The 13,501-nt window shown below is 42.0% G+C and overlaps 1 protein-coding gene across 5 annotated transcripts in view; it reads left to right on the forward strand.

Moving 5' to 3' along the window:
- The first annotated feature begins 648 nt into the window (after positions 1 to 648).
- fam49a (family with sequence similarity 49 member A) overlaps positions 649 to 13,501 on the forward strand; it is a 35,027-nt gene continuing 22,174 nt past the window's right edge. Inside the window, exon 1 of one of the 5 annotated variants that reach the window (XM_034579890.1) lies at positions 649 to 817. The gene's annotated coding sequence lies outside the window, so the exon portion shown is untranslated. The remainder of the gene's footprint in view (positions 818 to 13,501) is intronic. The other 4 variants (XM_034579887.1, XM_034579891.1, XM_034579889.1 and 1 more) reach the window with 4 other exon arrangements.

Genomic DNA, 13,501 nt, shown 5'->3' on the forward strand with positions numbered 1-13,501 from the left:
TTCTTTAATGTGTGATGCCCAATTTGAAATTGAAACTCTCACCTTAAAATAAATTGAAATGTATTTTTAACAATTGACAATAATATATTCAAATTTATTTTAGGGGGGACTTCTTTAGATTTCTAGGTCGATCCAACTCACAGCGCTAAATGCAAAGTTATTCACTTTCGTTTCTAATCACAAAATTTCAAAAATCAGGAAAGCTTGGGTTTATCAATCATGTGACTATTAATAAACATATGGCCTAACTATCTTTGACTCGCTATATCTGATAGTATACTTGCTTCACAAAAGAAACACTGAGAAGGGTAAGATGAATCTCACATGCCCCCAGAAATCCATGTAGTAACTACATTTGTAAATTGTAAATACCTCTATGTTCTGAATGCAGTGATTGTGTTGTCCTGACCTGTTTTAATCCATGAAGACAGATCTGACTCTGTTATGTTGTGTTTTCATCATCAATTTCATTTTCAGCTTGAATTGCATTTTGAGAAAAAAACAAACATTTGCCAGGCACCGCCGGGAGAAAATGAGTTGACGCATTTGTATTGGACAAAGACAACATCAATAGCTAATTTAATTGGTTTGTTTCGCACTGTCCCTAATTTGGACCAATTAAAAGTGTGACTGGGCGGGGCTTGAGACTGGACTTTTTTCTCTTGGTGCCTGTGGCGGCGGAGGGAGGGGGAAGTGCTGCGTGTTGTGGTGCGGCTGCTGGGGACAGACGGAGCTGCCAGGGCCGGTGAAAGTCCTGCGAAGAGCAACACTTCGGTTCTGACTTCCGAACAAACTACGACCCCCGGGAGTCGCAGCGGTGAGTTCCCCCCCCACTTTTACCCACTTTTACCCGTGTTTAGTGGCCGCTGAGTCGGCTGGACTTCGCCTGGTGTCGCGCCAAATCGTGTGGCCCCGTCGAATCAGTGACTGTCAAACGAATTCACATGGAGAGAGATGCCGGGGACGAGGCGCTAACGTGCTAGCTAGCGTTAGCCTCTGCAGAGCGCTGGGATGAGTTGTGTGTGTCCGAGATGAAGCGTTGGGCGAGTGGGAGACTTTAACACGGGTCAAAGTTTTTACCCACTTTAGTCTCTTTTGGGGAATGTACCTCCATTTCCAGGCTCGACCTGACAGCAGGGCTGGTGCCGCGCTAACGGGCTAGCCTGCAAACGTAGCTTTGCGAGAAGCAGCCAGTTTGCAGTTTACATTTCATTTCAGTTTCCTCGTTGTCAACTCACAGATTGTATATCATTGCTGCTTTACTTTATTACTGAGCCACGCGAAGGAGTGACCGAGTGGAGTGAAGATCGCTGTTTGTTGAACGTCACGACGTGTTTCCATCCGCAATCACTGCCTCCACAACAGTGAAGTCCAACACGTAGTGACAACAACGAAGTGCACACACAGACAAGCAGGTGGTTTGAACACAATCCGATTCTCAACCTGTTTGGCCGGTGGAGGAGCCCCCCGGTAACCAGACTGCCGCTGTAAATACCAGACTCCAGCAGCTGTTTCCTTCGCTTCTCTGCTGCCGCGGACTGACTGCGTCCTCCCGCCTCGTGGGATGTTAGTGGAGCACATACTTCACTATGTCCAACGGCAGCAGTGAAATCAGTGCCCATGATTGATTCATTCCACCACCACTTCACCGAGCAAAACTCACAATGAGGTGGTGGTGGGGGGCGAGGGCGAGAGTTGATTATTTAAGAATTAAGGGTTAGAATAAGTCATGGTAATATGTGTAGTCGTCCTAACTCACGAGAAGAGAATGTAATATGCTGGTGGCAAATATCGATGGTTATATCATTTTGGAATATGACACATTGACAAGTTACAGACTAGAGAGTAAGATCCGATTTTAGGCACTTTCTTTGTACTTTGTTTAATCTCAGTTTGAGTCAAACGCTGTGAAACTGACACCAAACTGCAGTGAATAAATACACCTATCCTGCACTTTACCATTTTTTTATTCTTCAGTTTTGACAGATATGATATCGTTATATGATTGTCGTACAATATATCACAGAATCGCTGCATGGTTTTATTTTCGTTTTTCGTGGGCCATGTATCCGGAGTTACCCTGCAACTCCCACCCCTACAAATAAGAACTTCTCAAGGATCATATCCAAAGAAGTTATGCAAAGGAGCCAAGTAGTCAATGCAAAGGGTGTTAGGACTCAAAATGAGTTATTTATTGGATGCCACCAGCTGAGATACCAACTTTTTGTTAGTTCTGAGAGGAATGTGCTGTTTTGCGGCTCTCGTTGGACTGAAATGGCGCTCTTTTGTTCGAGAAGACATACAGCAACAGCTGCACCCCCTAACAACAGCTTGTGTGTGCACATGTGTGAGTGTCTATGTGTTTTGATTCAGTTGGTATGCCAGGCTGTAATTGCAGCACTTCTGGAATGCTGGTTGAATTCTGTGACTTACAACATACTGTGGACAATAACTATTCTGGATGAACCAGATCTCTCTCGGAATAAGTCGAAATGCTTTGCATGTTCTTTGCGTGGTCTAGTCTAGGTGTGCACCTCAGTATTCACTTTTAGGTGGTGGGGGCGAGTTATGGCATGCAGGGCTTTATATAGCCCCAAAGGGAAGGTGCCAAGTCAATGCTATGTACAGCAAGATATTAAAAGAATCCCATATGTGGCACTTGTTTCAAAACCATGTGCAAATCAAATCTGTTTGACTCTACGGAGGTGTTGGACTGTTGCTTTCAAATGTCTGGACAGCATAACATTCCCCACACTGTCTCCACAGTAGAGAGACTCCTCTTAATCACGGCCTCGCTCCCATTATATGTTGACTATGTCTTTAGTCCCCTTCCAGACTTGGTTTGGCAATAGTTAAAATATCCAGCTGATAATTTTATTCATTGTTATGACTCTGCAGCTCATGTAAACTGACTAATCAGCTCTTGTTGGGTTCAGACGCCGTGCTGATGCTTTGTGCTACAGCAAATGGGAGAACACTAAAAAGAGCAGAATACAAGCCAGGCTTTACAAATGTGTCTTGGCAGAGTATGAATGCAGTGTGTTTTTATGGCTGTTCTCACCGATCAGTGTTTGTGTTAAACAGAAAAACAGGATATGGCATCTCACACCCTCTCGAACAGCGGCGTTTTTTTTCATATTGTGGTTTTTAACGTGCTGCTGTATTACAGGTTGCCTGAGGCGAGCACATGGGGAAATCCTTTGTGTTGCAACGCAATGTTTCTTTTGCACTTAAGTAGCTCTGCTAGGATGCTAGAGCAAGAGCTCTGCCACAGAAAAGAATGCACAAATGCTAACCATAGTAAGCATGTGGAAGATGTTCAGCATTATTATTCATATCACGATTAGGCAGGTGTAACTTTTATCCATTGACAACCTCCCCAATAACCCACACCGGTCCAAAATATGTACAATCAAACCTAAACCAAAATCACACAGGAACGTGTGCAATACTTCCCCTTTGGGTTGAGTGTGTGTGTAGTTGTGATCAGATTCCAGTATCCACCTTTCAACAAGGTTTACAAACTGGTATTGGTGCAACCTTCTGATGTGTGAAATATAATGACTATAGCCATTACGGTCATATTTCAAAGGGGTTTCCAGTTACTGAAATATGCTGCATTAAAGTCTCAGTAGACCGGATAGAGGTAATGTGATATTTTCAGTTTAGCTGTTCTCAAACGCCAAATGAAACTGCTTTCAGCAGCATTTTCTTTTTTTTAATGCGAGTCCTGTTATCAATCACAATATGCTTTTTAACACTAAATGGGAAATCCCAGAGGATTCCCTACCAACGCTTCTCAGTGCACCAGTGCCAAGTCTTAATATCTCATTGAGATTTTAGCTGAACAAGCAGCGTGAACCCTTCTGGCATCATTTCACTCCTGATGCCAGCTCAGATTAACCTGCAGTACTGCACCCCTGTCTCTTGTACATTTGATCTCATATGAGTTGAAGTGTGTCAGGATGTGAATTGTGCTTAGTCATCTTGATTTTCCTTATTAGATCATGTGTGTTAGGGCTGAGCAATTAACCGAAAATAATCCTTCATTAATTGTAATTGAGGTAAAAGTTTGAAATAATCGTTATATCGATTGGAAGTCATATCGCCTAGCTCTGGTGTGTGTGTGTGTGTGTGTGTGTGTGTGTGTGTGTGTGTGTGTGTGTGTGTGTGTGTGTGTGTGTGTGTGTGTGTGTGTGTGTGTGTGTGTGTGTGTGTGTGTGTGTGTGTGTGTGTGTGTGTGTGTGTGTGTGTGTGTGTGTCCGTCCATCCAGGAGAAGCTGAACACTCATTACACTTGCTTAAGTGATTACTTGATTCAAACAGAACAAAGTGGCGTCCCTCAGTTCCACTGCTCCTGGCTCTTAGTGCTCGGCTCTCCTCCTGTTATCCACGTCTAATCATCCAGTGGACCATCAGCCACCGCTGACTCAGCCAATGCTGCCATCTGGGCTGGAACAGAAAACACAACAGACTTCTCACTGGCTCTAGAGCCTCAGATGCTCGGCTAACAGATTGAGTGTGTGTGCATGTGTGTGTGCTTGTGTGTGCACACGTGTGACGGTGGATAAAGTTGAGATCTTCAGAGAGCATTAAAGTGACAGTCATGTCAAACTGGGATAGTGATAACTATGGAAACACTATGCAGATGAAGTCTTAAGAGAATATCATATATTCTTTTTATTTTTTAAATTTTTTGTATTGCACCAACAATGAAGTCTGCACAGGTTAAAATTGGGTGTATGTAATGTACTAATTAGAATGGATACTCATCTTGTGGCAATTGTGCTTTAGCCAGGATTTTCCTGACAGCACTATTGATACTGTGGATTATTGTGGTTATATCAACTAAACTCAAATTTGCATGTCCAGTTGTAAACTCTAAAATAATGTTTATGTAAAATCACAAGCTCTCCAGCTTGTTTTCCTTTACCAGCATTTCCATAAACATTTAACACTGACGTGCCAGACACAGCTGCTGGTCGAACATTTGAGAGTCCCACTATGTTGTAGGTTAAAACTCAACTGAATTTAGCTATTTAAAACAAACTGATTGTTTAAAAGTAATTTAAGTAACAATTAAAAACTGCTTTCCTGTAGGTCAGCTAAATGCTTGACTGCCTAACTGTTTCATCCCTGCAAATGTTTCTTCTTCCCATTCCCTTGGAGATAAAAGCCTGATGGGAAGAGAATTTTGGTGTGACTGTAGCTTAAAATGGAGTTCTCACCAGTGACAAGCAAAACCGCCTGTATTGTTGTACCAAGGCGGTATAGTGGCGTCATGATGAGTTATCGTGCCTTTTTCACACATGACATTTTGACACATTGTATTTAGCTGCTTCAGTTTCCGGGTCCTTTTATTGTGCATGTAGGCTCACTCACACTGTCATTACTTAAGCTACTTCAGACATGAGCTGTGGGTAATCCAGAGAATTGGCTACGGAGTTTTTCCAGAGTTTGCCTTACACACATGCACAACACAGCATGAGGTACTCTGACACATTACACTAGGAGGCCAGGAGGAGAAAGTCCGCCGAGGCTGCGGAGCGTCTCACTTGGACATTTGCGTTCACACATTGGTTTCCTCTGGAGAAAATACGGTGGAACTGCGGAGTTCAATTCATGTCTGACAGCAGCTTTACTGGGACATTTGAATAGAACAGAGCAATTGTTTAATAACACCTGTGCCTTTCTTACTATTACATAAAATGTCTGCTGTGAAAAAGACCCATGAATCAAGTTTATCATTTTTGCTGTAATTGGGTGCCCATTTACACAAGGAGCCTTTTCTCTCTCACAATTTGGCAAAGTAGGATTAGTAAATCTCAGCCTTAGGAACAGCTTATCTCCTAAAAGCTTCAAACACTTAAGCCTCCAGCATTCAATATTCACCAGGAATAATATTTTCCAGCCAAAATTCCCCTCATATTTTTATTCATTTTTCGCCCCGCTTGAACCCCTCCTGTTTTTATTTGTCTCAGGAAAGGAGTAATTTGTGTGTAGCCGGCCGTGTCTGTGTCGCAGTAAAACACTGTGAATGGGACTGTCTGCTCTGAGTTCCTGTTTTACCTCAATACTGCCTGTCTTTCTGTCTGCACGTCTGTCTGCATGTCTACCATAGAGTAAGTGTGCGGCACTGTGCTTCCTTATGACCCTGCACACTTCCCGCTCACGTTTCACTTTTTATGCTCACATCCTGTCAGCGGGACAACAGCTCTCTGTGAGTCAGTGCAGTTTCACTTTGTCACTTGCTAGTGTTGTTCTTTTATGGTTATTTTCCCTTTTTTTTTTTTTTTACTGTCAATGACTTTTTCTTTGGTTTGTCGTTGTTGGCTTATGTAAAAACACAGGTTCTCCTCAGGAAAAATGTAAGGTTTATTTCATAATAATGACTCTGGGGGTTTCAAATCCTCCATCGTATTCAGTATTTCTTTATTTAACTCTCATATTTCTTTACTGAACTCTCATCCTGTTTTGATTATTGTGGTGACAAATTTTTGACATCCCTCTTTTCTTCCTTTTTGCTCAAGTCTGACTTTGGCCTTATTTAACCTTGTGAGGGGCAATGCTGCCTCATGTTAGAAAAGTAAGTGTTGTCTTTGAAACCTGAGTGGTGGTACACTGGGGTCATTTACAATGCACGCCATCTGTCTTATGGATTTTCTGCAAATTACTTTCAACAACGGGCATCTTTGCTTTTGCAGTTTATTTATGCCCAAATGCCCAAAGCATCATACTTTCTAGGCCAGTGGAAAATTGGAGAGGCTTGGAAAATGTGTAACAGTACTGAGCTGGATTGAAAGCTAAGAAACTACAAATAAAATTAAAAAAGGCTCCTTAGATTTAGTTATCTTCCTTTCGCGACTGATCATATTTATTCTGCAAACATCATTTTCCTGTTCAGTTTGGCAAAGTTGACAATTCACAAATGGCAAACATCACCCTTCTGCTGTGAGTCACAAGTTAGGTGAAATAACCTGCTGCCAGATCAGTGAGTGTGAAATCATATTGAGTTGGAAACTAAAAAGGGATTAAACGAAATCCATCACCATGTGTACCACTAGCTGAGTTTACTGTCACATTTAATCTTTACAGAGAATAGTGAGCTGGTTTTGCTGAGCTCTGCCACTCCACCTGTTTTTTTCTGCATGTCCACAGCTGGCAAAGGGATCTTGGCCTCTGTCTGACTGGCTTTGTGCAACTCAGCAGCACACTCACTGATCTCAGCAGGTGCAGGAATCTACAGATTTACAGCTGTTTATTGTTCCTGACAGGCTAACCGTCAGCGCGAGCAGAGTTATTGGGATCTTTATTAGGACCTTTGGTAACGAGGGAGTATCGGCACAAAAAAATAACAGTGCAGGCACCAAAACAACAGCAGGTCTGTGAGAACAGCTCACTGACTGTGTCCAAACTGATTTAATGTGTGAGTACTACAGATTAATGTCTTAAACTCTTACTGAATGTTCGGATTATGATGATTAATGATGATTATTATGCTTGATAATTTAATTATGTACTTACCTAGAGGTCCACAGGTTGCTGCAATAAACCCATAGTATACCAGTATGCATGATTAAATAATTTTGCAGCCTATGTTTAAATTCATTGACTTTATTGTAATTCATCCTCATACAAAGTACACGGCTGAACGAAATGTAATTTCTCATAGGCCAAAGGGCCAAACTAATGCTACACAACATAAAACTTATGACACAGGAAACAGAATAAGACTACAAAGGTGGGTGTTGCATATGGCTACTGATGATAAAGGTGCTATGCACACACCCATATGTAAACGCAGTGAAAAGTAGCAATTAATGGCATAATATATACTAAACATATTAAAAACAGCAGATAGAACAAAACAGTGTGTAAAATTATAAATGGTGAGTGGATTCCCTAACTTGTGTGTGGGGCCAGGTTTTCACTTATCAGCCATAGATTTAAGATGTATAACAGCATGCAGACACAAAGTAAAGGTAACAATGTGAAAAACTTACATAAAGAGGGAAAAGCAAAACACTTGGCCTAGTTATGTAGCATGACTAACTGAGTGCACTTGATCTTGGCCTCGGTTGACAGACTTGTCTGGTGACAGAGACCAAAGGCCTGCATGGTCTGTAAATGTCAAGCATCGTCTGCTCGGCCATTGTGATTGATAAGCGCTGATCCTTTATAGTCGAGCCAGCGTTCATGGAAAGCCATAAATAGGTTTGTTTTCACAAGGAAACCCCTGTGCCCCACTGACTCCCTGTGTTTTTACAGCCTGTTTTTTACACAAATTAGTGCGAGACCATCTCTCTCACTCTATCCCTATTTCAGCTGTGAACAGCTACCTCAGTTAAGCTACATCCACAGTACTTCATTGTAGTTTTAAAGCTCATTACTGCTGCTAAGTTCACGTCTGCCGTCCACACTACTCGCACTACACACTACTCAAGTTTTTGAACACCTAAAACAGAGAATTTTGGAAACGCCTTTGGCCCTGATTAGGTCTGAAAACTCGGGAGCTCCATTTATTATCTGGACTGGCAGAAACGGAGACTGGAAACTATGGCACAGTCACCTGCATACACTTCCCGATTGGGTCTTATCAGTCACGACTCAACTAGCAGTGGTGAATGCAAAACATTGTTGAAACTTTCTTTAACAGTTCCACTTTGTTGTCAGTCCAAGGGAATAAATCCTTTCCCGTTACATTTTACCATTGTTTTGTCTCGTTCATAGTATTTTCTGTAAGCAACCAACTGCAGATTGTCCATTGATTATGTGAAGCTAAGGTAACCAGTTGCGGAAAGGAGCCTCAAATATAACTGACCATCTTAGTCTCATCAAGAAAGCAAAGAGTATTTCCCAAAATTCCCAACTGTTCATTGTAAGTTAATAAAATAGTCTAATTGTAAGCCTGATACAGTATACAGTACAACAAACTAAATGCGAGACCAATGAAGACATCAAGGCACAGATTCGGCAACCGTATGCCATTGCTAAAAATATATTAATTTGTTGCATGGCTCTTTTGTATGAATACATTTTTCAAATTTCAGTGTTTGTTGATGTTGGCATTTTTAAGAACATCCATAACAGTAGCACATCTGTCTGCTTGATTATACTGTTAAGAATAATCTTGCTGCCACGGTCATGGTAGTTCATTGAGCGTAGCTTGCCACACCTACACCCAGCAGAGAAGGAGCCTGTAGTGGTGGAGATGGCTTGATGCCCTCACATACACACTTGCTAACACTAGAGCCACACAAGTCGGTCACACACAGACATGGTTCCCTTTGTATCTGCAGTGCTGCTGACATGCAGGGCCTGGCAGAACAGAAGTGGCATTGAGTAAAGACGTAGGAGGAATTTTTACGCCTGGAGTCCCACTCTATGCAGCGATGGCCAGACAGCCACTCTGCCTCCTCCTCCTCTCCAAATACCAAACGCCCTCCTTTACTTTCCTACTAGCTTTTTGCTTGGATTTCTTTTCCTCCCTCTATTGTTCTCTTCATTGCTCTTATGTGCCTTGGCAGTCTCTCCATCCCACTTTCTCTTTCTCAGTGTCGACGGACATCTCTGAGTTGTTTACCACGTTCTCGGGCACCCCCCACCCCATCCAGCAGCCTCCCCCTCAGCTCCCTTAGCAGAAAAATATGACCACTGTGAGTGTTTTGTCTCTGTGGCCATTATCAGCATCTCTGCCTCTTCTCTGCACCAGATGTGGAGGAGGGATAGTGGTGAGTTTGTAAGGAGCAAGTGTAAAATTAGGCAGCAACCCGACTGACTGAACCAGAGGCCACACAGAGCCAGCAGCTGAACAGAGATGAGCACTGCTGCAGAGGAGGAGACTTGACACTGTGCTTTAGTGTCACTGACGCGTGTGTGTGTGTGCGTGTGCGTATCAGGAGTGCTTGAAACTTAACGGTGCTTGATGTACGGGTCCTAACTGCTAAAGAGTTCTTCATTGTGCGTAGAGAGCTGAGAGCGGTTACTGAACCAAAACATTTGAATCCTCTGCTGGTGAATGTAGTTGACTGGCATCAAAGGATGAGAGGCATCAGTGATACAGCAGAGGGAAGCAAGGCTGCCATTGTGGTGGTGCTGGGTATGTTTCCACCGAGCCCACCCTCTGCCCTGCCTTCAAGCAGCGCCCCCCCCCCCCCCACCCCGCGTTTGTCCATATTAGGGCAAAACTCAGCCAACGTCCCCCCGAGCAGAGCTCAACCCCCCCAACACGCCCTGCTGTCACATTTGCTCCAGCGTAGGGAGCCTGAGGGCGACGCAGCTCCCCTAACCCAATTTGAAGGCCTGTTTTCCTTGCCAGTCAAAACAGCAGAAGGATTTAAAAAATGGATACAGGAAGCCGAGGCCAATCATGTTGATTTTGTTTTAAGTGGCAGACTGGTGTGATTTTTAATGTCGTTTGTTTTTTTGAGGGCTTACACTTAATGGGCTTATCTTGAGCAGAGGCTCCCACTTGGTGACCACTTTTCTTTAAAGTCCCTAATAGTGATATATGTGCATACATAGTTTGAGTGGTCTGGAGATGATAGAGCCTTTAATCCTGCGTTGTTAGTGCCAAGCTTTTATTATTCTGCTTTTGTTAGTGTTACATTTTTGACAGTTGTTCTACGCACGTCTACTTAATATGGTCCCAATACTTAATAAAGTAGACCAATTCAACGGTAAACTTAGAAGGCTGGTGTATTGATGGCTTCTCCTTTGCACTTGCTTTTGGTGAAGGAAAAAGACGTTCAGTGCTAACTTCATTATGGAATTTTAGAATGTTAATATTTGTCGATGAGAGCAGAAAAGCAGAAGCACTCCATAGAAGAAGTATGTTGTTATTGTACTGTGAGTGTAGTTCAGTTTGGATCACACTGCTGGTAAGAGACACCAGTTGATTTATGCTCACCAGTGATTTTCCTAGAGATTCCGCAACAGAAGTTATTTTGGGTGTTTGGTGTTGAATTTGGTTTCCCTTGGTTTATACAAAGTTCCTCTGAGAGGAAATGGATTGACTTAACATAACTACTGGAATAGTACAGTGTTTTAAAGAGGTCGAAAAGTTCAACTTGTTTCATTATAGTTTACCATCCAATAACACATTCTATTATAAACAGTTTCTGCATATTCACATGCAGAATCTGTAGGCGATGGACATGATTTTGAGGGCTGGAAGCCTTCTGGTTTCAGTTTGTAGTTTGACCAATCACATTTGAGAAGGCTTTTGTTGGCCACAGGTAAACAGTCTGTGTAGAGAGTAAAAAAAGGTGGAACACATTGACTGAAATACATCATATATAAGATTTTGAATTTATATGCATTCATATGGGCGGCTGTGGCTAATGGGTAGAGTGGTTGTCCCCAACCAGAAGGTCGGCGGTTCGATCCTCAGTCTTCCCCATCTGCATGCCGAAGTGTCCTTGGGCAAGATACTGAACCCCTCAATTGCCCCTCTTAGATGTTGAATGCACTAATTGTAAGTCTGCCAAATGCCATGTAAAATATGCAGATAGCTGTTAATAGAGATTAGCCAGAATGATGTCTGAACCAAAAACATCCACAAAAAGCCTCTCTGTTTATGTTTTGTGTGGAGAATGTTTGACTATTGTGATAAAAGAAACTAGTGGGACTGTAAACGGTGTATGGCCAACAGAAGACAGAGTCATGCCCCTGACAACCGCTGTCAACACCGGAAGCCCATACATTTTGGCTGTTGCCCGCAGAGGCTAATTTGTTGCAAATAGCCGATGGGCTCCGAGATGGAGCACAGAGTACATCAACACGCAGATTGACAGGTTTGGATGTTCACACAACGGAAAGAGAAAACACTGGAAATTTCCAGGCCTCATTTAGAATTTTAGTTACTATTAGAGCTGGATACAATGTGAAGACAGACACATAATACAGTTGTGGAGTCACAGTTTAATGTCTGTTTGCTACCGTGGAGAAAGTTTATTTTGAAAATAGCCAACACTAAATGGAAGTTAATGAGCCATGATCCTTTATACAAAAATAAAGACAGAAGGTGCTCAAATATAAACCAACTGAAATAGAACTAAACACACTCTGTCAGTAAATTGAAAGTGTGGTTGTGCACCTGCAGCTGGAAATACTCCTGTGGGCTTCATTATTGCTCTGACCTGGATCTTAAGTACTGAATATGCAGCACACTGGTAATGTTCTGTGGGAGGAGCAGCCACTTTTGTATCAACGTTCTGCCATTCCATGTAGCATCTGATTAGATTGTATCTGGCAATTAATCTGTAATTATTTGGTTTAATAAGTCATACCACAAAGAACGCCCTGGACTGAGGAGGAAGAAAATTCAGATTTAACATGTTTGCTTAATTGACAGGCATCTCAGCTTGTGGAAGTGAATGGCGGTGATTGCTAGGTCAAACTGTATCTCCACCAAAGCTTTAACCTAGTTTGCTTGATGAATGAATTGCAGCGAGCATTTAATTCAAAGCCATGCTTATGTGCTGATAATAATGTGCTACAGGGTATTTTATGTGCTTTATTCAATAATCATCGTGATTTTCTCACTACTGAGCTACATTGTTATTAAAAGTTTTCCATATCTTAGCTCTTGGCTTGTAAATTTACTCCCCGACACAGCCAACATGTAGAAGCTTTTGGCTGGTGTTCATTTTCGTCTGTGTCTGATTTACTGTGTTTGAATAGTACCACATGCCTTTTGAAAATGTATTTATTTTTCATTGGCAGATCCTCAACATGACACACAGTAGGCTTTGACTCTGTCAGGGAATGTGCTACTCGGCATCAGATCTTGTTTCATCATGTACCATATTCAATATTTTATAATCTCGGTGGTTTTGAAACAATTTTACTCAGAAAGAGGAAAGTATATTCCTTTTCCTTATTTCATTTGACCTTTTAAAAATACTTTTTTTTTGTCAATTGTTTGCTGAAGATGCTGAAAAACGTGTGTGAGGAACTAAACTGGAACCAGATTCCAGAAACTGCGATCAGGTTTAGCCTGCTTGGACTTTTCTCTAAGCAGGGAAAATGATTTCCTGTTACATCTGTGATTGCTTTTGTGTGCTTCTACGTCACAAGTATATAACAGCAATTATATAATGTTGCTTACCCCGGGTCATGAACTGGAATATTAAAGGAAAGAGAAACTAGACCAGATATTCTGGAAATATTTTGTGAAGAGGAACTATGTTGTCTACAATGAAGTCAAACTTGGATTAAAAAAAACATTACACACATGAAGCTGTGCAGCTTCACCTGTGTGAAAAAAGGAAGTAATACAGTTCCCACACATTTAAGAATCAGTTGAGTCGGTTTGGGTTTTTGGTCTACGGTGAATTTCTTTTTCAACTGTGAATCTGTTGATGAATTAAAGGTATTACTCACAGAAGTGTGAACCCCAGAGTGCTCCACCTATGATGATGTTATAGAATTAATATAAAGTGAATGTTGGGGCACATGTTGTCATACGACGCTGTCAAGTCAATGAATCTTAATGCTT

The sequence above is a fragment of the Hippoglossus hippoglossus genome, chromosome 24 (assembly GCF_009819705.1).
Source record: "Hippoglossus hippoglossus isolate fHipHip1 chromosome 24, fHipHip1.pri, whole genome shotgun sequence".
NCBI classification, from domain to species: domain Eukaryota; kingdom Metazoa; phylum Chordata; class Actinopteri; order Pleuronectiformes; family Pleuronectidae; genus Hippoglossus; species Hippoglossus hippoglossus.